This window comes from Capra hircus, chromosome 9 (genome assembly GCF_001704415.2).
Source record: "Capra hircus breed San Clemente chromosome 9, ASM170441v1, whole genome shotgun sequence".
Taxonomy (NCBI): Eukaryota; Metazoa; Chordata; class Mammalia; order Artiodactyla; family Bovidae; genus Capra; species Capra hircus.
In genome coordinates, this window is record NC_030816.1 from 59197735 (window position 1) to 59224137 (window position 26403).

The 26403-nt window shown below is 39.7% G+C and overlaps 1 protein-coding gene across 1 annotated transcript in view; it reads left to right on the forward strand.

Annotated features, from left to right (window-relative positions):
• Nucleotides 4266-26403, forward strand: part of TBPL1 (TATA-box binding protein like 1) — a 40066-nt gene continuing 17928 nt past the window's right edge. Inside the window, exon 1 of the mRNA XM_005684780.3 lies at nucleotides 4266-4519. The gene's annotated coding sequence lies outside the window, so the exon portion shown is untranslated. The remainder of the gene's footprint in view (nucleotides 4520-26403) is intronic.

A 26403-nucleotide genomic window follows, 5' to 3' on the forward strand; every position in this document is an offset into this window, starting at 1 on the left:
TTCAGTACCATTCCACTACTGCTTGTCTCTTCAGAAAGCTATACTGAACAGTTTTTCTATATCAAAGCACTAAAGGAGATAAGTCAACATATTTCAATAGCCTGATTTTCTTTTTATAGCCAAGTTCATAAAACTGGAGCCTTAATGGGCATAACTATGGTAAAGAATCAGATTTGTTACCAACCCAACACAAATATTTCTATAAATACAAAGTTGCATGTTTAGATGTAACAGTGATGTCAGATTACTGAAAGTTTCAAAATGTTCCTCTTGATTTCTATAACTATTTCATTGCTGATCAGTGCAGTTTACAGATGGGCTTTTGCCTTTATATCACATTTTAAACAGCATTTATCCAACTTATAAAGCTTACTATTTTACCAGTCTAAATATCAATTTCTGTATTAATCAAGAGTCTTGGTTTGGCACAATGAGGTACCATCTTACACCGGTCAGAATGGCTGTTATCAAAAAGTCTACAAACAATAAATGCTGGAGAGGGTGCAGAGAAAAAGGAACCCTCTTACACTGTTGGTGGGAATGCAAACTAGTACAGCCACTATGGAGAACAGTGTGGAGATTCCTTAAAAAACTGGAAATGGAACTGCCATATGACCCAGCAATCCCACTTCTGGGCATACACACCAAGAAAACAAGAATTGAAAGAGACACATGTACCCTCAATGTTCATTGCAGCACTGTTTCCAATAGCCAGGACATGGAAGCAACCTAGATGTCCACTGGCAAACGAATGGATAAGAAAGCTGTGATACATATACACAATGGAATATTACTCAGCTATTAAAAAGAATGCATTTGAGTCAGTTCTGATGAGGTGGATGAAATTGGAGCATATTTTACAGAGTGAAGTAAGTCAGAAAGAAAAACACCAATATAGTATATTAACACATATATATGGAATTTAGAAAGATAGTAACAATGACCCTATATGCGAGACAACAAAGAGACACAGATGTAAAGAACAGACTTTTGGACTCTGTGGGAGAAGGCCAGGGTGGGGTGATTTGAGGGAATAGCATTGAAACATGTATATCATCGTATGTGAAACAGATCGCCAGTCCAGGTTTGATGCATGAGACAGGGTGCTCAGGGCTGGTGCACTGGGATGACCCTGAGGGATGGGATAGGAAGGGAGGTGGGAGGGAGGTTCAGGATGGGGAACACATGTACACCCATGGCTGATTCATGTGAATGTATGGCAAAAACCACCACAATAATGTAATTAGCCTCCAATTAAAATAAATAATATATATATATATATATATTTTAAAAAAGAGTCTTGGTTTGGAACATATGCTGTATATTCTAACTTTTCCTGGCACCTGGATAATAAATAATATTATAGCCTTACCTGGATCTTGACCAATGGAGCACATTATAAGACTAGTGAAGCCCATGGGCTTTATCTCATTGTCTTCTTTCACCTTGAAATGAATTCCTTGGTCAGTAAAATCGTGTTCTAAAGCTAAAGCATTCAACAAGTCTATGGGGAATGGTGGTTGTTGTTTAGTTGCTAAGCCAGGTCCAACTGTTTGCAACCCCTCCTCTGTCCATGGGATTTTCCAGGCAAGAATACTGTAATGGGCTGCCATTTCCTTCTCTATAGAGAATGGTGCCTGCAGTAAAATCAAACCCAATTCCAGAATGAGGAAATAATATAATGAGGCAAATTCCTGACCTGTCTGTGACAAAAGGGGAGTCCAAAGCAGCTGACATGCTTGATACCAGCTATATTGCTGGTCTCTTGTAAGGAAGCTGACAGGTAAAGACCTTAGCCATGGTTACTGTAAAGCTGACTTATCCACAGTGGCAGTGATCATTGGAATAGAGCCTTTCTCCTGCCATTTCCTTGGTAAATCAGACCATGCCACTCTACCACTTAAAACCCTTCAGTTCCCCCAACATTTGAAAGAAAATTCAAACTCTCTTACACATGGTCTGCAAGGCACTGAAGGTACAAGCCTTAGTTTCTTGTCAACTTTGCCTCATGTCCACTTCCCCTTGCACTGATCATGATGCCCCATCTAGGCTACTCAGTTCAGTTCAATTCAGTCGCTCAGTCGTGTCCGACTCTTTGTGACCCCATGAATCACACCATGCCAGGCCTCCCTGTCCATCACCAACTCCCACAGTTCACTCAAACTCATGTCCATTGAGTTAGTGATGCCATCCAGCCATCTCATTCTCTGTCGTCCCCTTCTCCTCCTGCCCCAAATCCCTCCCAACATCAGAGTCTTTTCCAATGAGTCAACTCTTCTCATGAGGTGGCCAAAGTATCGGAGTTTCAGCTTCAGCATCAGTCCTTCCAATGAACACTCAGGACTGAACTCCTTTAGGATGGACTGGTTGGACTTCCTTGCAGTCCAAGGGACTCTCAAGTCTTCTCCAACACCACAGTTCAAAAGCATCAATTCTTTGGCGCTCAGCTTTCTTCACAGTCCAACTCTCACATCCATACATGACCACTGGAAAAACCATAGCCTTGACTAGACAGACTTTTGTTGGCAAAGTAATATCTCTGCTTTTGAATATGCTATCTAGGTTGGTCATAACTTTCCTTCCAAGGAGTAAGTATCTTAATTTCATGGCTGCAATCTCCCACACAGATAGCTCTAGCCTGTCTTGTTCCCTCCGCCTGGAACACTGTGCACCCCTTCCATTTCCATTCAGATAACAACCTGAAAGTCATCTCCCCACTACTCCACAGTCCTGACTCTCTAACCCAGCCTCTTGCTTGTTGTCTTCATTACACCTAATACAAGCTATAATTATTTAATACTGTTCAAAGAATAAATGACTATAGAAACTGAAACAGATCAAAGTTCCATAATTCTACAGTGTCTTTAAATGCTCACATATTTTACTGAATATTCAGAGTGGGAAGGAAAAGATCTATAGGCATCCTTGAAGACCCCATAAATAGGGAAATACTCAAATGGTTGCCTCCTCCCCAACCCCTCAGAAGTCAGCCCAAGTCATCTATTTCAAAAAGGACTGTGGTATTAGCATGATTCATGGCGGATGCACACCAACCAGAAGCCAGGTATTCATGAGGCCCTTAGGGCCTTTTATTAAAATTAGAGCTGCCCACTGGTCTCATCCAGGGAGAGGCTTTTAACTGCAGCCCAACTCTGAGCAGAGGCCTGCGCCGGCCCGCCTGGGAGTGGGACTCGGGGGCCCGGCGGGTATCCGCACCGCTGCTTCGCGCTCCCGGACCGTTAGTCCGGTCTCGCTCTCGCAGGCAGCACCCTTCAAGTGGCCCCCGAGGGGCCCCGAGGGCCCAAGCGCGGCCGTTCAAACTGGCGAAGTGTGCGCCTCTGGGAGTCCCCCGGGTCATTCCAGGGCCACTTGGGCGCGGAGCCGCGGAAGGGTCTCAGTCCTCAGGCGCCCGGCTTCCGTGTGAGCAGAGCCGCCGCCGCCGCCTCTGCCCAGCAGCCCGGACCCAGCGTGCAGCCGCCCTCTCCCTCCTCCCATCCTTCTTGGATCCGGCTACGCGGCTTAAAAGCCTCTCAAGTGCTTCCCGGCTTCCAAGGCAGAGTCCTGACCGCAAACCCAAGTTGAGTATGGAATATCAAAGGGGCAGGCGACAGAAATGTGACCTAACCCCTATTATCTATCACCTATCTATCTATCTATCCATTCTTTTACCTGTCATATCCTATCACTGTATTTTAGGACTAGGATTAGCATTCCTTCACGAGAGCTTGATCACGTAAGTTAACGCGTTTAACCGAAAAAGCGGTCGGACTTTTTCATAACAGAAAATGTATTCGTCAGAATTAGAAAACAATTTTTAGTTGTTGAGGACCAGCTTCGCTAACTATATTGAATGGTGGACCTTTCCTGTGAATTGAATGAGCTAACAGAAGTGGCAAGGTTTTGCCCCACCCCCACCCCTCAAAATAAAAACCCTAAAGTCCGTTTATATTACACTGTATGCCAGAAATTACGTACTCATGTATAACTACTAGCTAAAAATGTACAAGGGATGCACAGTTTTTTCGAAATCTTTCCAGGCGGTTCTCAAGCAAAAGAAATCTAGCTTATTACACACCTTTCCTCACTAACCCCACCTCGTCAAGCCCTTAGGCAGGCCGGGCCGACCCGGACACCAGGAAGGAGGAAGGGAAAGTGGAGGAAGAGGCGGGGGAAAGTGACGGGAGCAGTGAGAGCCGGATATGACTGGCTAGCGAGGAACCCAGGAGGGCTCTGTCCGGCGGCGCTCTAGCCGCCGAGCGTTGTCTCTATGCTCCCCCGCGTCTGGTCTATTTATTGTCGCGGGGAAGCAGCGGCCGCCCTGTACCCGGAACAACAAAGCACGAAAGACGGAGCCCGAGCCTTCGGGGCTCCTAGCAACCGGCCGGGGCAGGAGTTCCATGGAGACTGGGGAGCGTGCTCGCCTCATCATCATCCTTATCCTCCAGCTTATCCTTCGCGTCCGCCGCAACCGGCAGCAGCGCTGCCGCCGCGTCCTCTGCCGCCGCCCGCTCTTCCCACGGTAACCCGGTCGGCGACCCTGGGCGGGAGGGGTAGCGCGGGCTTCGGGGCTGCCCGAGTGCCGGTTGCGGGGCGTCTTGGCGCGGGGCGGGCTTGTGCGGAGCCGCGGGCATGCTAGTGATGGAGTGTGCGGGGGCGGATGCCTGGGCAGGGGGGAGAGCAGCTCCGATGCGGGAAATTGGTCCAGCGGCCGAGGGAGGGTCCAGCTTTCAGGACGGGGTGATATTTGGGGATCTCGTCTGGGATAACGGTGGGGGTGGGGCGTCACTGCCTGGGAACGTTATCCGGCGGGGTGTAGGATAAGAAGAGATATTTTTATTTCTTGGGTTAGCCACCACTGGGAAAGACTGGAGAAGGGAGATTCCCCATCTTTGTGGAGCCCTCACCCAGGGGATGAGAAATCGTGCAAAGATGCTAAAAGGGTCCGTTGCTTCCCAGAAAACTTCATGCGGCCTCGGCCGCGGCGGGAAGGCTCCCAAATAGCACCTTGGTCGGTTCCTACTTTTGGCAATGCCTGCAGCACCTCCCCCCACCCTTTTTTTGTTGTTGTTGTTGTTAGTAGTAGTAGTATTAACCAGAATTAGGCTTGATGAAGGATCTGAAACTGAGGAGGATAAAATGGGTAGGACATAGGACTAAGCAAGGTTGAGAACCGGGGTAAGAGCATAATAGCCAGTAAGAGGTCTAAAAGTAAATTCGATTGGAAATGACGGTTTTTAAACTCTCTCCTTCTGCTGAGATGTGCTTCTGCGGGCTCTGTCAGTGTGTTCATTGCAATAGGATTCAGACCGCAGCCAATCCACGTCTGTGAGCTCTCTGACTGCATCTGTCACCTGCAGTTCTAGAGAGACACTGGCAATTGACCAGCGTGGGCTTGGGTATTTAGGGTTGAGAAGAGTGACTTAAAATTGGCTCAGGGAAAGAAAAGGAAACAAGCTTGGTGTGATTTTTGTTTGCAGAGAGAATGACATTTTCCGTGGGGAAATTGAGAAAGAGAAATATGAGAAGGTTTAGCTAATTTAGCACAATCTGCAGCCTTTTGGAAAGTTTGAGAAAATGGCAGTTAAATCGAAAAAGGACTTTTATCATCACTCTGTAGTTGAAAGAATTATTCACAGCTGATATCTTGCTTACCAGTTTGTGCCATCTCTTTAGGCCTTAGGCCTCTGTTTAATGGTTTTATGCTTCCCAAACCTTTCTAGGTCAGTAAATGAGGTTTTCCTGTGGCATACTGAAATGGCCATATATGCATGCTACAGTAATACTATTTTTGTGTCCAGCGGGAACAAAGCTCTTTAGTTGAAGATTAAAGATGAAAAGAAAATTGATAAATCACAGAAGCAATGATGTCAACCATGGTTTCTCTTTGTCCCTTACTTTTTTTTTCCCTCTTACTTTTCCCCTAAGTCTGGCTTGTCTTAAGCAAAAACGTTTCATCCTGATCCCCCAGACCCCTGCTTTTGTATTCTGCCCTCAAAGTCAGTCTCCGAGACTGTCATGATCTGCTGCTTTGTGCTCTTGATTGGTTGATGTCAGAATCGAGTTTTTGACTGGGTATTTTCATGGAATTGAGGTACAGCATCTCTTATTAAACCAGTTTCGTATATGTGCAAAGAGGTGTCAGATATCTTTAACAGAGATGTGAAATATAAATATTGTATGTGTGTTAAGTTGCTTCAGTCGTGTCTGACTCTGCACCCGTTTAGACTGCACCCTGCCAGGCTTCTCTGTCCATGGGATTCTCTAGGCAAGGATACTGGAGTGGGTTGTGTGCCCTCCTTCAGAGGATCTTCCCAACCCAGGGATCGAACCCGCATCTTGCATTGTCAGGCAGATTCTTTACAACTGGCGCCACCTGGGAAGCCCGGGAGGTACAAATATTGGGAATTTAAAATTGCATTTTAAACCTCTTGAGAAGAAAAACCTAATATTGTCATCTGTAGATTAGTGAGTCAAGGACTTTGGCTTACTCTCTTGTTTGAGGTTGTGCTGGGGGATGATGGCACTTGAGGTGCTGGAGGATATTCTTGGTTCATGTGAGATTCAGTGAGTTCCCTCTGCCTCAGGGCTGCTGTCACACTCACTTCATTTAGATCTTAATTGCTGCTGCCTCTTTCCTTTACCGCTTCTGTGTTTGAGGAAAAGGATTTAAGCCCCAGCTACCTCAGCTTCTTCCTTTATTAACAATCCCTGCTTTCCCTGCCGTCTGCTCCAATACTTGCAACATTTCGTGTTGTCTTAGTTCCTCTCTTCACCTAATCATGTCCCAATCAAAAATGATTCCTTATGCTATTTGTATTATTCCCGTTTCTTAGGGAGTTTTCAACATATGTCCTTGGCCTGTGTATCCTTTTTAGTAACTTTGTCTGTTGCATTTTCCTTCTGTATCCCTCCGCTTATATTGAGAATGGAGTGTTCATGTCAGATGTTCTCTATTCATTCTGAACCAACAACTGTTGGTTGTATGGTATGACAGGTAAGAGCCTTATGCTGAGAATCAAGACTGTGCTGAAATAAGGCATGTAAAAATATTTGAACTTTTAGGAATAAAAGGTGTTACAGAAGTCCAAGTGGTAACACTGTAATTGAAGATGTAGTCATTTTTTTTAAAAAAAAGATAAAAGATATAGTACAGCTTGCTCTGTGTTGTTAATTGAACCTTAGATTTTCATAATTTGTACTCTAAAAACCTTGTCTTAACATCCAACTTTTCAGATCATTTTGCATCTGAGTACTTGACTGAAATTATGCTTTGCCAAATTAGAGGGGAAAATTAAGTGAGTCCCATAATATTTTTTCATGTGTGGGAAATTGTCATATCAAAATTTTTGTAGATGTATATATATAGAGAGACTGTATAGCATTTGCCATAAAGTAGAATGAATAAATAGAAAATTTACAGCTGAAAACTTCTGGAGAGTGTTCTTTCTTAGCATGGATGTGGCATAGTATTTAAAAATCAGCAAATATTGTATAATTTAGTTAAGTGGGTATCAGGGCTGTTTTTTGGTGAAGGCCTATAATTACCTAGTGATTGATTTCTTTCTGTTGCATCATAGCCCATGTGATGAATAATTATTGCTGTGAAAAATAAAGTAAATGGATTTTAGAATTGATAATAGTAAAATGTTTCCACAGTGTTCTCAAAACCTGTAGTGCTTTGGCAATTTAGCCGTTTTGTGGCATTTGAATTAATAAATAAAGATTTCCTGAAATTTACACCCGTGTTTATTATACCTTTAATATGTCTGATGCCATGGTGTATAAAGCTGTATTAAAGGTGCCTCTCATCAGGTGCGTTTTGTGCACTTGTAGATAGCAGGGAAATGACATAGGTAGACACCAAAACGTGACAAACACAAATCTGAATTTTAAAGCCTGTATTACATGCTTCCTGGTGCTAGACTTACTGGTGTATGGATTTCATCATGCCTGGTAAATTAGAAGTTTCTTGGGGATCAGGACTGTAAATTGCCATCCTGTTGTATGTTTGTGTGTGTGTGTGTTTTGAAGATTAATTAAAGGGTATACATATTTTATTTCTTTCCTTTCAGGGACTTATCTAGTAGATGAAGGGAACCTTTAGACATCTAATCTAATTAGTAATCTAATCCTGATGCCTAAAATTAAACTTTTATATTCGCTGTATATTCTAAGCAACAAAATTTCTCAAACATGATTAGGGCTTTTTTTTTTTTAACCAATTCAAATAATAAAAATAGTGGTTTACTGCTTTGAGTTAATACTGTATTTGCTCTTGTCCCATGACTGTCACTTTGAGTAATTTCAAAAGGGTAAAAGAGTATATTTATCTGAGGTCTTCCCAGGCCATGTAGACAAATTTGATTCTTGTATTGTGACACAACCTTTGATTTAGAAAAAAAATGGAGTAAGTATGTTTGTATAGTTGTGAAAAAACAAGATTCCAGAACTGTGTCATTAGTAGAAAGGAATCAGGTCAGGTGGTATCAAAAATTGTACCCATCTGGTCTTTTCATGTGGTTAACGGGTGATAAAATTCACAATTTGGTTTAAATGGCTTGTTTTGTAATGCGAAGTGTGCTGCTGGGGATCCCACTAAATACTAAAAACAAAAACCATAACATAGTGAATAGTGAAGTCCCTCAGTCGTGTCTGACTCTTTGCGATCCAATAGACTGTAGCCTACCAGGCTTCTCCCTCCATGGGATTCTCCAGGCAAGAGTACGCAAGAGTACTGGAGTGGGTTGCCATTTCCTTCTCTGGGGGATCTTCCCGACCCAGGGATCGAACCTGGGTCTCCTGCATTGCAGGCAGACGCTTTAACTTCTGAGCCACCAGGGAAGCCCCTGGTGAATTCTGGGACAGTTCAAATCAGCCTTCATGTGTGAGTCCATAATTAAGCTATTTAAAATTCCCCCCCCCCCCCAAAAAATGCACCATAAAACTTTTGACTGGCGACTTTGACCATGCAGTATTCATCTGTCAAGAAAGAATACTGAAAATCAGATTGCATCTTTATGGACGGTTTTCTCAGGACCTATGTGGATGACTCTTGGTATTTTAATTGTCTTCATTACCATCATAGACTGCTGTCCATAGACACTAATACCTGATACACTTTTGTTTTGTAATTCAGTAAGTGAGAACTCAGAATATTTTAATTAAGAAGTCAGAATTTGTTTTTTATTAATGAAATGGTTTCAAAGAATCAGGCATTAACTTTCTTCCTTCTGATAAATTACAGTTTTTATTGTAAAATCAGTTTTGATCAAAATCTGTTATACTTTCTTGAGACTAGGCTTTGTATAGCGCTTGTGTGGACTCTGGATACAGGCTGCGTGTGGACTCTGGATACAGGCTGCCTGTGTTCAGTGTGGTTGCGATGCTGCTTATTAGCGGTATGGCCTTGAACAAGTTTTTTCACTGCCTTCATTCCCCAGTTTCTTATCTGTAAAATGGGGTTAATATTAGTACCACCTCATAGGGTTGCTGTGATAAGGAAGTGTAAAGCACTTACCACAGTGTTGTGCGAAGTTAGCTGAAAAGATACTGGCTGGTGCTTGTTGCGGTGGCACGGTTAAAGGGGAACCATGTTATTTCTTTCAGTTGGAAGCGATTAAAACATTGAAACTCTTTGTAATGCTGCCTGTTGGACTCATCTCTGCTGTTAGGTCTTGGGAGGGGGAAGGACTTTTTGTTTTAATTTTGAATCGTCACACAGACATCTGGTTATCACTTATGGCAGATGGACTCAGTAAAAAAGAGACATCTCTGTTTCTTGGAAAAGGAAGGCCAACAAAGGCTGGTCTGGCACCATGTTGCAGCTATTGAAATGCTATTTCCCTGTGGACTTGACTGCTTGTTTAGTTGTATGGTACTTCTGAATAAAAGGAATAGACCCAATGGTTTCATTTAGCAGAATTAGTCTTTCTTTAGAATACACTATTTTTTACTTTAACCATAGGTGATGGTAAACTTGAAACTTGCTGATGTCATTGTCAGGCCATTTAACTTGAGGTTTTTGTGTCAGTATAAATGTGCTCTTCATAGTAGCTTTCTTGTCATTTTAGAGGTAGCTGAAACTGCTGCTCTGCTCTGACAATACAAGTAGCTCAGGAATGACTGCATATAATTGCAAGATTATTTGTTAATGGTAAGGTTGACACCAAATACTGAGACTGCCTAATCAGGGAATAACCTGATAAATATAGCTTTGTTTATTAGACTGCTGTTGAAATGGCTAATTTTTTTAATGTTAAGTCCAAATGGTTTAGTTTTATGGGCCTTTGAAATTATTGACTAGAAAATAAATATTTCTGCTTAAGTATAATAAATCGCAAACTGTTCTCTCCTATTTTTGGCTAATGTATAGGTCTTAGTTTTTAGTTGAAATAATATTTTTATAAGACATGGAAGTTTATGTAAAACACATTATTAAAAGTATGTTTTGCTTTCAATATATAGGGGTAAAATTTTCTAATTCTTCCATATTGTGCATTTTTTGTTTTAGTTGGTTTTTATAACCCTCCCTCCCCCAGATTGGTAAATATGTTTGTGTTTAGAGGCGTGACTTTTGTTTTCCTTTTTGAAGAGAGTGACATCTAGTTGATACTGTTGATTTCATTGAGTCCTAATAACTACATTGGCCACAATAGAGGAAGTATTGATGTTATATTGTTAACATCATTCCTAGATCTAGATTCTAGGAATTCTAGATCTAAAAAAATATTGAAATAAGCATAGAAATGATCCTGGCTGTTTCATATATATATTTTCATATATATATATATGTATGTGTGTGTGTGTGTATGCACAAGTATATATCCTTTAATTTTAGATATTCTGAGGACTGTATTGGGAACTTTCATGACAACAGGCCTTTAAGGTGTCAGTACTATTGCCCAGAATAAAAGCTAGGTGTTTTATTCTGTCACATGGTTAATATTTCCCTGGTGTTGTCAACATCATTCTTTCTCAGGGACAGGTGTTGCCATCTTTCAGACATGAAGATAACACCAATGTGTAACCACAAAGTGCAGATCTGAAGATGGGCATTTGGTTTGTGAATATGGCCAACACTTAATAGATCCTGTCATTGTTTGAACCTCTCTTTAGGTTCATGAAGAACCTGCAGCTTTTATGAAACAAGAACCTTTTCTTTTTAATTTGCCAAATACTTTTGTTGAGCCCCAACCCTTTTTTCTTTCACCTGCTTATGGCTGTGGTGAACATCTTGTATATCTCCAGTTTCTTGTATGCATGTGCAGCCTAGTGAGGTTGTAATGAGCCTCCCTTAATTGCTTGTGGGTTGACCGCATCCCAGGATGTGGCAGGTTAGGGTGGTGGTGGGAGCCACAGCTATGTAGAAGACACAGTCACCAGTTCATTGGACCTTCCTGAAACAGACTTGGTGTGCTCATCTCAAAAGTCTGCTGGATTTCGTAATTCAGTTCTCGCCTCTGTTTTGTTGGTGGGGGAGAAGCTGAGATAAGGGATTTGACATGGTTGAACAATTCACAACTGATTAAAAAAAATAATGATACTAATCTGTGAATAACGCTTGTTTTCATCATCGCAGCAGCATATTGCCAGTGTAAATCTTGTAATCTTGAAAATTCCACTTCAATGCATAGTGTAAACCTACTTGGATAATTGTTCATTTGTCTATATATTAAGAATGCATGCCTTTAAAGGTACTCTTAGTAGGCTTTTTGTTTGGGGCCTGTTAAATTGGAAGAGTTTCAAATGTCTGAAACTATGTTCTTAATTTATCTGTATTGTATCCTCACTCTCACTTTGTAAAGAGAGGAATAATGGCTTTATTATCAAACCAAAGATCCCTGTGCTACAGGTAACTGACAGGGTAGATAGTCTGTAACCAGCTATCCTGGAATGAATTTAGTGTATGGATGAATTAAGACTCTTGGGACTGAAATGGACAGTGTAGTTTAGGAAGAGGGAAAGGGACTAGGTACCAAAAGTGCTAAGAGTTGGTCTGTGTGTTTTAATCAAAATAGTTCTTCCTTACATCAGATACGTATTATATTTCTGTATTTGTAAAAACTCCTGAAACACAGTTACCCTTTAGGATTTGGGGATTTTAACTAAAAGTGGTAATGACTTGTTAGACACTAGAAGCACTAAGTGGAACGTACCGGAATGTGAGATAAGAAAGTAATAGAATTCTGTTGGATAACTTGAATAGCTGAGGCTACTAAGATTCTTATTGTTTTACTGGAGAATGTTTCCTCTCCCCATTTATTCCCCAACCCCACAATTCTTTTTTTTTTAATTGAAATATAGTTGATTTACAATATTGTGTTATTAGTAACTTCTGCTATACAGCAAAGTGATTCGGTTATACAAATATATACATACTTTCTTATATTCTTTTTCATTATAGTTTCTCCCAGGACATTGAATATAATTCCCTGCTATACAATAGGACCTTGTTGTCAATCCATTCCTCCCCCACCCCCTTCCCACTTAGCAGCCGCCCAACTCCACAATTCTTTCAGTTGTTCTTTTGCATTTAATTCAGCAACTACTGATTGAGTTTAGGACCAAGTACCAGTTACTAACCCACATTCCAAAGATACACATTTATATTAAATTGTTCTCTTTAAGGATCACAGTGCCTGCAGTCTAGTAGACAGTTACCGTACAGTTGGTGCCTACAGTCTAGTGGACAGTTCAGTACAGTCAGTACCTTTGCATTTGCTGTGTCTTCTACTTGGAGTCCCTTCTCTCAGTGTTTCATATAACTGGCTCCTCCTTAACCTTCAAGATCTCATTTTGAAAATAATTTTCATTGCTGAAGAAGTTAAGAAGCCTTCCTGGATCACTTTGAAGTTTCTCTCATGTCATTTCCTTTATAACATAGATCACATTCTCTAATTATTCTCATTGCTTGTCTGTCATCTGTTTCTTCCACTGGAGGACAACTGTCAGGAGGGCTCCTTACTTGACCATTTTATTCTAAGCAAGTATTTCTGAGGGGATTAATTATTTGTTTTGGATACATTGGTTTAGCACAATGAATATGCCTAACAGATAGGAATCTGGGTTCAATCTCTGATAGGTTAAGATTGAAGTAAGACCTCTAAATTTATGGATAGTGATTGAAGCCTGGAAAGCTTAAATTAAAAAGTATTTTAAGACAATGATTTATAACCTTCAAAGATCTTAAATCCTTTTGAAAATATGAAGAAAACAGTGGCCTCCTCAGATACATATCCAGGTTAGTGTGGATATGATTCCAAGGGAGTTTGCTGTGTAGAACCTGTTGTTGAGCTTTTAAGGGACTGTCACTGACTTCCCTGAAGAATTTATGATTTAAGAGGCAGACAAAGCAATATTTGAGATAGGAGGAGAACCTAGGAAAGGTGCCTCAGAAGCCAAGGGTAGGGGATAGTGAGGAAGAATTTGGGGAATCAGGGGTTCCCAGTGCTTTATGCTCTGCTGCGGCTGCTAAGTCGCTTCAGTCGTGTCCGACTCTGTGTGACCCCAGAGACAGCAGCCCACCAGGCTCCCCCGTCCCTGGGATTCTCCAGGCAAGAACACTGGAGTGGGTTGCCATTTCCTTCTCTGATGCATGAAAGTGAAAGTTAAAGTGAAGTCGTGTCCAACTCTTCGCAACCCCATGGACTGCAGCCTACCAGGCTCCTCCGTCCATGGGATTTTCCAGGCAAGAGTACTGGAGTGGGGTGCCATAGCCTTCTCCGGCTTTATGCTCTGGAGTAGTCCAATAAAAGGAAGTGTCAGCTGTGACACTGGATTCAGCAAGGAGCAGTTTTTTTGTAACATTTCATCCCAGGCAGAGGCAGAAGGCAGATTGTGACAATTTAAGGCATGAATCCGAGTTAAGGAAACAACACATGGGAAACAGTGCAGAAATCTTGATGTTCTCTATGATAAACAGCCCTGATAATGAGACTGTAGCCCATTTTAAGGACCTACTGAGAGGGAAATTCCATCATTTTGTTGACCTGTTGTGGTGTTTCAGCCCAGTGGTTCTCAACTGACTGCCCCATTAGAAACAACTTGGAAATGTTTTTAAAATCAGGGCCGTGCAAAGGTTAGTTAATCAGTATCTCTGGGGCTTGTACCTCTTTTATAGCTTTTATTTTGTTTTGTTTTGGCTTTTTCTTAGAAGTTAAGAACCAGTCAGAAAACCTCCTTATTACTCTTGTATGTTCTGTGTTAGAACACTTTCTTGTACATTATCATCAGTTAACTTAGCTTACTGTTGTGCTAGTTTTAAATCAGTGCCCTGTAGTCCTTTTTGCATTGAATTTGAATTAGTTTCTAATTCAAAACATTTTTTGTGGCTTTCTTCTGATCTTTAGCCGAGTTGTACACATTTGTCTTTTTTGAATGATACAGCCCTCAATCAGTGAAAGATATGCCCATTTCTGAGTAAAACAAGAAATTCTTAATGGTGCTAACATGTGGAAAGTATTCACTCTGTAGTCCTGTTTGCTTTTATTTAAATGTTGCTCTTTTTTTTTTCCCCACTAAATAGCAAAAACTGTTTTTTAACTAGAACAGTTTGAACTCTGTACACTGTTTTCCAAATAGCTAATTTCATAACCTTACCTTCCTGTTTTTAAAATGGCAGTCATACATGACCCAGACCTTAAACAGGTTGTCTCCATTAGAACATACATTTCATATGAAAGGTAAGCCTATAAAAGTGGTTGAAAGGAAACTGTCAAAATAGGAAATTCACCCTGTTGTGTTTTCACCTTGCAGTGCTTTCTCTGGATTAATTCTTGATGAGCTGTCAGAAGTTGAAGCTTGAATCCTGCATTCACACCCTTGAAATAAAAATAAAATATGGAGAAAAATGATCTTTATGCATGCCAACCTTGACACCAGCCACAAGCTGGAAGAGTGTTTATTCAGTTTGTTAGCAACCTCATGAATTAACATTTTTGCTTGCAAAGAAAATGATAATCTTAAAAGAGTCTGCTGTGTTAATAGCATCAGTGTAATGACTAGATTAGTCACAAATTGTAGTTACTTATCATGGGTAACTTGAGACAGATACCAAGATTCTCTATAAAGAGATAAACTTCCTAATTTTTTAAATGAAGTTTTCCTATTTTTTCAGATACCTAGCTAAGTAAACATTAGCGAAATGTCTGTTTTGTAATTTGTTGTAGACTTGGTCAGACTCTTTCTTCTTGTCTATTCCTATCTCCATCTCCCGCATATTCCCACTGCCCCCCCCACCCCCCCCCAAAAAAAACCTGACATAGTCAACAACTACTTTTTGTTTTGGTTTGAAATGATTTTGTTATTGTTAGGTCTTTTTTTTTTTTTTTTATTCACTGTTAAATTTAGTTGTTTTCTAAATACTGATATCATTTACCAGATACATCAAAATTGTTTTATTTTTACCCTTGCTTTTAGACCTGAAACAACATGATCTGTTTTTGCATTCCAAAGCTGGAGGACCACAATGAATAACTGGAAATCCTTTCCATTTTTGCATGTTTCTGTATCCATGGAAGATGAAGAAAGAAGATAATAATAGTAACAATAAGAAGAGCTAAATTTGAATGCTTACCATGTACAAGTACTATGCTAAGTGCTCTGCATGAAATTTTAGTTTTCCCAACACTTGGCAGTAGGTGCTGTTATCTGCCTTTTTTTACAGATGTGGAAGTTGAGGCACAAAGGCATTTAATAACTTTCCCAAGTCATATGACTGATAAGTGGTAGTCTGGATTTAACCCAAGTAATCTGCTCCAGAGCCTGGCCTCTTAAAGCTTGTTTCTCTGTGCATGTTTGGAGATAGTGCTTTTTAATAATCTCAAGCTAACAGTTAACCTCTCACAGACACTTCATTGAATGTGTTTCATGCCTTGGGACCTATGCCAAGACTGGGGTACAGAAATAAGTAAGACTCGATCATTCTTCTGAGGAGCTTATTGTCTACCACGGAGATGCTGAAATATGAAATTTCACTGTAGTGTGAGAATGCTGTGTAGTGGGTCCCCTGGCAGCGTGGTCATGGGTCTCATAGTGTTCATCATGGTCATGGATGCCCTGGCTCAGTCTTAGAGACCAGAGGTCTTAGTACCTTTGATTTCTTATTTTATCCAGCACGGCTTTAATTACCTTCTACATGTGGGTTTCTAAGATTTCACCTGCAGTCTAGACCTAGGCCTGTCCTCAGCAGTGGACTCTTATCTGATTGTCTGTTTCTCCTTGTGGATGTCTCACAAGTTCCTTCAGATCAATGGGTCAAAAACAGAATCCTTACCCCCTGCTCCTTTTCCCATCTCCCCTTGCAAACCTGCTCTGCCTCCAGAGTCCCTGTCCCAGTAGATGGTATCATAGGCCACAAACCTGGAGTCATACTCCATCTCCATTTTCCTCTTCTCCATATCAGTCGCAAAGCTCTGTTCCCTCTGTCTCCTAAAGAAGTCTCTTTCTGACCTACTGCTTTGCCTCTTCATCCACCCTGCTCCTACTACTGTCCTTTCTCACCAGGACCGCAGTGGTGGACGTGAGTTTTCTGCCCTTTCTTGCCTTGCATCCCATTCTCTTGTTAAAGAAATGGCAATGATAGGGTCTTATGAAAAGCAAATACATTATGTCATTTCTTGCTTCTCTTTAGCCCACCATTATCTTGGAATAAATGTGAAAATCCTTAACATGGTCTGGAAGGCGGGACTTAACCCCTCCCCGCATCTCCAGCCTGATCTCGTGCCCCTTTCCCTCTTCCCACTCTAGCCAGACTGGCCCTTCTTCACATCTGAACAATTCACATTCCTCTCCTCAGAGCTGAGAATGCCTGCTGTCCCCTCTGCCAAGTCTTCCTCACTACTGGATCCCCATCCAGTAGGCTGGGGCCTGATGCTTAGATTACCGTTTATTGTCCTAGAACTGATTATGAATGAAGGTAACTTGTAGAACAAGTAGGAATGAGTGAAAATAGGCATTAATCCTGTTCAGCTGAAGAAATAGCATAAGCAGGCAAAAGACTGACGCTTCTGTACATATAAGAGCATTTATAAAATCAGTATGATATCTCAGAAGGAGAATGAGCAAAGAATATGAGGCAGTTAGCCTAGAGTAAATATAACTATTAATATTTGAAAAGTTCACCTTCATTAGTGTTCAAGGAAAATTAATGAATTCAATATTGCTATTTTTCTTAGCAAAAGTTGCAGATAATTTTGTTGACTAGATGCAACAGCTTATGCATATGATCTCAACCCTGTTTAGTATATACAAATAAATATGTGGACTTAGCAGCCTAAAAACATGTGCCCATATGAGCATAGAAAAACAGTAGTAATTATCACAGTGGTGGGACTATAGATGACTTTTTTACTTTAAATATTTCTTATGTAATCAGAAAATGACATACAACCTTTAAAAATCACATGTTAAGACCGCTTATTTGAAATACTAAGAAATCTAGCCAAAATAAATTTTTCTTTTACATAGTAAGGAATCTCCATGCCAGATTTCTTCATCTTTGAGTTTGAATCCCCAGATTTCAAGTTGTATTCATCAAAATATACTTTTTCCTCTTATAATAGTTCATTAGTTAAAATTAATGTTACCATTGACTAGTGTAATGTTACTTTAATAGAGCATATTATAATTTGTGCTGGAGAAGGAAATGGCAACCCACTCCAGTATTCTTGTCTAAAAAGTCTCATGGACAGAGGAGCCTGGTGGGCTACAGTCCATGAGGTATCAAGGGCTTGGACACAATTTAGCGACTAAACCCCACACTATTATAATTTGTGAGGTACTCACTAACCCCTCAAATCAGTCATATGCTGGGTAAATAGTGTTGTTTGTATTTTGCATATAAAGGTAAGAACAGTTTAGAGTCAGTCCTTGTCACATAGCATCCATTGTACAGTCCACACCTTAACACCCAAGTCTTCTTACTTCACAGATACATTTTAGTACATATTAAACTAGTGAAATCCTTAAACAGGCTACTGTTTAAACATTGTTAGTACAGGATAAGTATTAGATTATATATTTTCAAATTGCAAAATGCTTAGTTGCTCAGTCGTGTCCAACTCTTTGCAACCCCATGGACTGTAGCCCACCAAGCTCCTCTATCCATGTGGATTCTCCAGGCAAGAATACTGGAGTGTGTTGCCATGCTCTCCTCCAGGAGATCTTCCCAACCCAGGGATCAAACTCAGATCTCCAGCATTGCAGGTGGATTTGTTTTTGTACTGGAACTTTTTTATGATAGTGTAAACTGGTGCCATCTTGGAGGCTGGCTACCATATGTACCATCTTTAACACATGGAAAAATTAAGTGAATGAAGGACAGGCATAGTAGATAAAGTATAAATATGGGATTGACATGAAGCAAGTAAGCTGATAATCTTTGTGTATAATGTTGTGATCTGCTGCAAAAAAGATGTAGCATCTTAGTTTTATGAAAAATAAGCCTATAGATAGACTGTAGTAATATTCTAGGATATTGTTTTTAGGGCTTTTTGAATTTTACACATTGACTTTATTATTAGTAGTAACTTAATTAGGGGATCAGTAAACAAAGGTACGCATGAATGGAAAGGTACAAAGTTTGAGCCAATGCATATCTGAGGGGTATGTGAATAAATGATTTGGTTAAACCCTGTAACTCTGAGGTCAGAGACCTAGTTAATGCCTGTGCAACAGAAGTTAATGCTCAGGAGTTTGTTCTCAGGCTGTTAATATTCATAGGTCTGGATGGTATTACTGTAAGTGAATTAATGAATGAGTAAGTATATCTATTTAGAAGACAAGGAAAGCCATATGTGGTCCAATTATGAGTGTTTAATGTATTTTTGCTATTAATGCATTTCTAAAGTGCTCGATTCCAATGTAAATCTATTTGGATAAATAGCATACAGAGATAAATACCTGGAAATCAGTGTTCTGCATTATTTGAGAAGTGCTGACTGCTTATTGAAAATAAGAAGATATGATCTTATTGGTTATGTCTGGGAGTAATGACGGAGAAGGCAATGGCACCCCACTCCAGTACTCTTGCCTTGAAAATCCCATGGATGGAGGAGCCTGGTAGGCTGCAGTCCAGGGGGGTCTCGAAGAGTCGGACACGACTGAGCTACTTCACTTTCACTTTTCAGTTTCACGCATTGGAGAAGGAAGTGGCAACCCACTCCGGTGTTCTTGCCTGGAGAATCCCAGGGATGGGGGAGCCTGGTGGGCTGCCATCTATGGAATCGCACAGAGTCAGATACTACTGAAGCGACTTAGCAGCAGCAGTGACTTAAGCACTCATTCAGAAAATCACCATTGTTTAAATCTTCCTCCACCACCTTTTAGGCATCATTACAGATATTTTCATTGACTGAAACATAAAATATACTTCTCCTTACCTATTTTTTAAATAGATGGTTGCTGGCAACCATCAGAGTTATTTAAAAACTAGTACTTTCTCTGTAATAACCTACAAGGGAAAAGAATCTGAAAAAGAATAGATGTATGTATATGTGTAACTAAATCAGTTTGCTGTACACTTGAAAGTAACACAACATTGTAAATCAGCTGTACTCCAATGTAAAATAAAAACTAGAGAAAAAGAGTATTTGTAATTTTCTTGATGTAGATTTTTAAAAATTGTAATAACTATTCTGATACCAGTCTTCAGAATTGGTATTTAGAAAAAGTCAGAGGTAAAAGGTAGATACATATGTAGTGAGGATAGAGAATGACGTCACCAACTCAATGGACGTGAGTTTGAGCAAACTCTGGGAGAGAGTGAAGGACAGGCAAGCCTGGTGTGCTGCAGTCCATGGGGTCAGAAAGAGTTGGTCAAGACTTAGCAATTGAACAACAACAAATTATGGTTTTGTACATTCTTTTTCTTTTACTTAAGCATTTGTTAACTGTTTTTTGGTAATATGAGTAGTATACTATATAATCCTTTCCTTCAGAATCCTTTCCTTTAGAATATACAAGGATTTTTGTGGTCAGGCATATTGTTAGTGAAATTTTCTGCATGTGGCTAGAACACCAAGAACTGTTGGTATAAAGTATAAGCTGTTGGGCCACACACAGAAGTGTCTTCATGATGTGATGCCACCAGGTCAAACAGACTTTGCAGTTTGGTCCTCTGCCTGTGCCGTTGCCCCTGAGTGCTTCCAACTCTTCTCTCTGCATTGCCCATTTGAATACAAGTGCTTGTTGTAGGAAAAGGGGGGAGTTCAGAATGGGTTGTCAGTTTAACTAAACTACATAATAGTTCTAGACTGAAAATTGAAATGTAGTATGTAATTCCTAAATGTGTCTAGAGTATGTCTTCATCTCAGAAGTTGGAATCTTGGGATTTGAGAGTTAGATGGGCATCTTAGAAGCCATCTAGTCACATCTTTTACCTAATAAAAGACTCATTCTGTAACAGTCCAGCTTATCTTGCCCTGCCTCCGTTTTTTCGGCCACTTATCTTCCATGGGGCCTGCTGCTTTGCAGGTATTTGGTTTCTGGTGTGACTTCATAAGGTCTCTTCCTCTGGGCCTTCATTTGGATTTTTTGGTTTCCTTTTTATTTAGGCATCTGAAAGCAACTGCTGTCTTTCCTGTCTTGTGCTAAATGTCCTGAGACTTTCCTCACACAACTATTTTTATATCTCATGCCATCCTGCTTTCCTCTGGATATCAGTGCCCTCTTTAAATGATAAGGTCAGGATATTCTAGATGTTTTAGTAGCAAAGAGGCTAGTAATTCCTTTGCTCTGAATACTCTATCTGATCTGGTTTTTCTTTAAAAAAAAAAAAAATATATGTATATATATATATATAATTAACTCCCACATTGTCTTAGTGTGGCCTATTGTGAGGAAATTTGTTTTTCTTTTTAAACAGCTTTTAAAAATTATTATGGACATTGTTTAGACCAAAATGTAGGGAGAGCAGTGTGATGAATACCCTTATATCCTTTCGCCTAGATTTAATCATTGTTAAGAGTTGAGGCAGTAATATGGCATTTCTTTGTCTTAAAATTATACCTACAATCCAGATCTATTCTGTACTCAAATTTTCCTAATTTGTTTGGTTCCTTTGGCAAGATTCCAGATATTGAGGGGATCATCTGAAACTTTACCAAATCTGTTTGTTACTGAGTTCAGATAGTGATTCCAGACATGGCATTTTCCCCTTGACTATTTCAATATGCATTTTAAAAAATAAGCGTAATCTTCTGTATGACTACTGTATTATTTGACCTAGCAAAATTAATAGCAGTTCCCTAATACTATCTAATATATTCAAATTATCTGTCGTATTCAGATTTTAACACCTGTTTTGTTCAAACCAGGAGCCAATCAAGGACCATGGTATACAGGTGTTTTCTTCATCTTAATAAAAATGTAAACTTTATTTACATTAGATGTCATTTTATTGATACTGCCCCATTGCACTAGCCTGGAGATCTGCAAACTTTTTCTTAGAGGACCATATAGTAACTACTTTAGGCTTGTGGGTCTTTTGGTCTTTGTCACAACTGCTAGGGCTTCCCTTGTGGCTCAGCTGATAAAGAATCCGCCTGCAATGCCGGAGACCTGGCTTTGATCCCTGGGTTGGGAAGATCTGCTGGAGAAGGGAAAGGCTACCCACTTCAGTATTCTGGCCTGGAGAATTCCATGGACTGTATAGTCCCTGGGGTAGCAAAGATTCAGACACCGCTGAGTGCCTTTCACTTTCACAGCTGCTCAGCTCTGACACATAGTCATTAAGCAAACACATGAGCATGACTGTTTCAGTAAGATTTAAAAAAAAAATCAGGGCCTGGCCCATTGGTTGTTATTTTGCTGACCCCTGCCTAACCTGTTATGGTCTGTTTTTGTTTTTTGTTTTTGTTTTCTATCAGTATGATTGTTCTCAAGTTTTGTGTCAGTTCATTAATACCATCTGGTTACAGTATTCTACCTGTGAATCCATTAAATGGTAATAGTTACCATTTAGTGAATACATACAGTATGCTATGTACTTGACACAGATAATTAGTCCTTACTTCTTAAAGACACCCTGGGAGATAAGATGATATTATCACTAATCAGAAGAGAAAATTAGGACTTAAGAGAGAGGTTAGGTAACTTACCCAGTGTCACATACCTGAATGTGAACACTAGGTCGGCACCCTGTTTTATAAGGTTTATGGTGTACTATTAATGTTAAACCTGTGTGAAAGAAGACCCTCTTTGTAAAAGGCAGACTATTAGCCTTTCTCCATCTCGGTCACAGGTGTGTATTGAGAGATGGTTGAGTAATCTGTTGGAATCAGGAGCACAAAATGTCTCTTTCCTAAACTGCTATTTGGGGAACTTTATAAAGAAAGTGCGGTTGGTTTGGATGGCATGTCTTGTTTGTAGAAAAGAAGGATCCCTAGGACACCACCTGGGCTCACACTGTGTTTGCAGCTGGACTGTATCCAGGCTGTCTCTGCCATTTCTCAAATCATGGAGAGTAGTTCTGTGGTTAAACCTTGGAGGACCCACCCACTGTATCCTCAGATCCAACTTGCTGCTGCTGCTGCTGCTAAGTTACTTCAGTCGTGTCCGACTCTGTGCGACCCCATAGATGGCAGCCCACCAGGCTCCCCCATCCCTGGGATTCTCCAGGCAAGAACACTGGAGTGGGTTGCCATTTCCTTTTCCAATGCATTAAAGTGAAAAGTGAAAGTAAAGTCGCTCAGTTGTGCCCGACTCTTAGCGACCCTATGGACTGCAGCCTACCAGGCTCCTTCGTCCATGGGATTTTCCAGGCTAGAGTACTGGAGTGAGGTGCCATTGCCTTCTCCCAGATCCAACTTAAGTACCCTTAAAAGTAGCCAGAATCTACTTTCTGTATTCTCAGTTTTATTTTACTGTATTCTTTTGGCTTTTAGTTAGATTTTAGGCTTATTTTTGCTTTGTGTTCGTAACAATGTTTGTTGTGCCCTTTTAGTTTAAAGTATCTTTTCTGGTGTGCTCAGTTGCTAAGTCATGTCCGACTCTTTTGTGACCCCATGGACTCTAGCAGCCCACCAGGCTCCATGTCTATGGCATTTCCCAGACAAGAACACTGACTGGAGTGGGTTGCCATTTCCTTCTTTGCTCCTGGAGAATTTTAAATGTAGTAGTGTTGGCTGTAATTTGTCTTAAAAACCAGGAGGTGGCGATGTTTTCCAGTTGATGCTTTAAGGTTGTGGTTGGAATACCACCAGGAGGACCTAACTTGTCCATAAAAATCTGCTTCAACTCAATAGTGCATCTTAATACAATGCTAGAAATATGTTATTTCCTGAAGTAGGACAGCTTCAGCTTTCAACTTTGCTTTTTATTAGAAGGAAATACTTGACAAACTCATAGTTGGCATTTACTTGAGAAACAGGACAAAACACCTTGTCAAATCATGTCTTAATATTAGGCCTTGGGCAGTGGGGAAATTACCAAAGTCACCCTGTTGCCAGTTCTCTGAATAGAATAATTGTGAACATTTTGGCACTTTTAGTACATACGTAGATATATAAACCAAAATGAACTCTATCAAATGTATGTTTGTTTTCACATTATCAACCTCTGTCTATATCCATGTAGTTATAATTTATAAAGTCAGTTTAGTAGTCTGTTGTATTAGACTATGCTATACTTTATTTAACCAACCCCTTCTGCATTGGCACGTAGGTTTCTGCTATTAACAGAATTGCAGTATATCATCTTTATTTATACTTTGCTCAGTTGAATAATTTCTCAAGATGCATTCATCAGCAATGTTTGGTGTTTACCAGTATGAGTAGTGGTATCTCATTCTTTTAAGTTAGCACGTCCTCATTGCTAGTGATTTTAAGAGCTATATATGTCTAAAGATAATTTATAAATAATGGTCTTAAAAAAAATAATGGAAATGCAGCTATTGTTAGAATCAAGGGATAGTGAAAACATTATATATCCAACTTCAGATATACTGAATGCACTTGGTTATCACTGCTCTAAATGCTCATACAAGAAGAGAGAAAAAGTTCAAAACTGACATATTAAGCATCCAGCTTACTTTCCAATATAAGAAATCAAGAAAAGAGTAGATCTGTAGAAGGAAGAACATAAGGCAAAAAAAAAAAAAATTAATAAAGAGGATCAAACTACCTATCAATAGTTTGTCCTTTGAGCAAACAAAAAATAGAAAAACTTTTCAGCAAGATTAATGATAGAAAAAAAAAAAAACAGGGATAAATGATACTATGATGAAGAGATAAGTATACTGAAGTTGAGTTTTTAAAATTTGTATGAAAACCATGAAAAATTAAATGCCATAAAATGTTAAATTTTAGGAGAACTGGAAAATTTCCCAAGAAAATTTAATTTGGGAAAACTGATCAAGGAAGAAATAGAAGACATCAAATGTCTTAAAACTCTTAAATTGAATTAAGCTTTTAAAATCCACAAAGGAGACAAGAAACAGGTCAAGACAGTTTTCAAATGAGGTCTTCTAAAACTGTCTTCCAGAGGTGTTTTTTTTTTTTTTTAAGAAGAAAGCAACCTAACTTGTCTAGTAAGTCTGATATCACCCATGATACTCAAACCAGATAAAGTCCAAGAAAGGATTATAGACAAATTCTGCTTACAAAAATAGATGAATTAATCCAAAATGAAGTATTACCAAGCCAAATCCATTAATGTATTTTTTAATGATTTATTGGGTTCAAGGATATAATGTGTATGTCATAACTTTAAGAGGAATATATGAGAATAATAAAACAACTAATTGGCGAGAATGGAGTTTTCTCCAGAGGAAAGGAATTGAGGACCTTATCTAAGAGAAGAGCAGGAGGGGAGACATCCATTGTATTGTAAATTATACTTTTTAAGCTGGATGCTAGAAACATAGATGTTTATTTTTGTCATTTATGTTGTCTTAAGTATTTTGTACTGTAGTGTTAGCAGGCTTAACAGCTTTGTAAATTTAAATGCCACTTTAAAATGGTGTTCTTTTTTGTGGATTTGCTGAAACCTATTTCCCTTGGATGCATGCAAACAAGTTTAAAAGTTTTAAATGTGTAAGCCATCCTGAAATATAGTAAAGAACACTACATATGCATTTTCATGGCTACTAAGGGGCATGTGGGGCTGCAGTCCATGGGGTTGTGAAGAGTCAGACACCACTGAGCGACTTCACTTTCACTTTTTACTTTCATGCATTGGAGAAGGAAATGGCAACCCACTCCAGTGTTCTTGCCTGGAGAATCCCAGGGACGGGGAAGCCTGGTGGGCTGCCGTCTATGGGGTCGCACAGTGTCGGACACGACTGAAGCGACTTAGCAGCAGCAGCAGCAGCAGCAGCAGGGAAGAAAAAGACTCTTAGCTCTTCTTCATTTAAATGAGAGTGAGTGGCTTTGGAACTGAAGTTTCAGGCTTGCTTTTAGTTTCTTTTTTTCTTTCTGTTACATGTTTGTTTGTTTGTTTTTTTTAATAATAATGTATTATCATCAAGTAAACACTATTATGTTTAGTTTACCTCAATTTTGAGATGTAGTAAACTAGTGGCACTCACTCTATTTTGGATTCATTTTGCTTCTAACTTCATGGTTCCATTTTGACTTTAAAGCAGTTTGTACTTGACCTGAAGCACTTTCTTCAGGAGCTTTTAGTTTTGCTTTTTGTTTTGTTTTGTTTTTTTTAAATTTTTCCATACCCAATATTTAAAAAATTATAGTTTTGGATTCTAGCTAATGATAATTCTAATTTAAACTGAAGATTGAACTGTTGGATTTTCTAGCATTTATTCACAAAATAATAATAGAACATTTTCTGTGTATGAGATATGATGCCAAGTCATGGATGTGACTTTAAGATGTAGTCTTGAACCTTCAGAATATCATAAGTGAAATAGATGTTTAACTATAGGTACCATGAAAAGTGAAGTTGCTCAGTCATGTCTGACTCTTTCTAACCCCATGGACTGCAGCCTACCATGCTCCTCCGTCCATGGGATTTTCCAGGCAAGAGTACTGGTGTGGGTTGCCATCTCTTCTCCAGAGGATCTTCCTGACCCAGGGATTGAACCCAGGTCTCCCACATTGTAGGCAGACGCTTTTACTGTCTGAGCTATCAGGGAACTTCAAGGTACCCTAGGGAACTATAGGTACCATAGTTACAAGCAATTTGGAATATTTCTTTCCTACTGGGAATTAATTCTTCCCATCTTTTTTATAGCTGTAGCTGTGTATGTGTGTGTTTAAACTGGGTTTTAAAAGTTATGGGTATGTTTTAAAGTAAACAAGTGGGATCTGATTAAACGTAAAAGCTTTTGCACAGCAAAGGAAACGATAAGCAAGGTAAAAAGACAACCTTCAGAATGGGAGAAAATAATAGCAAATGAAACAACTGACAAAGGATTAATTTCCAAAATATATAAGCAGCTCGTACAAC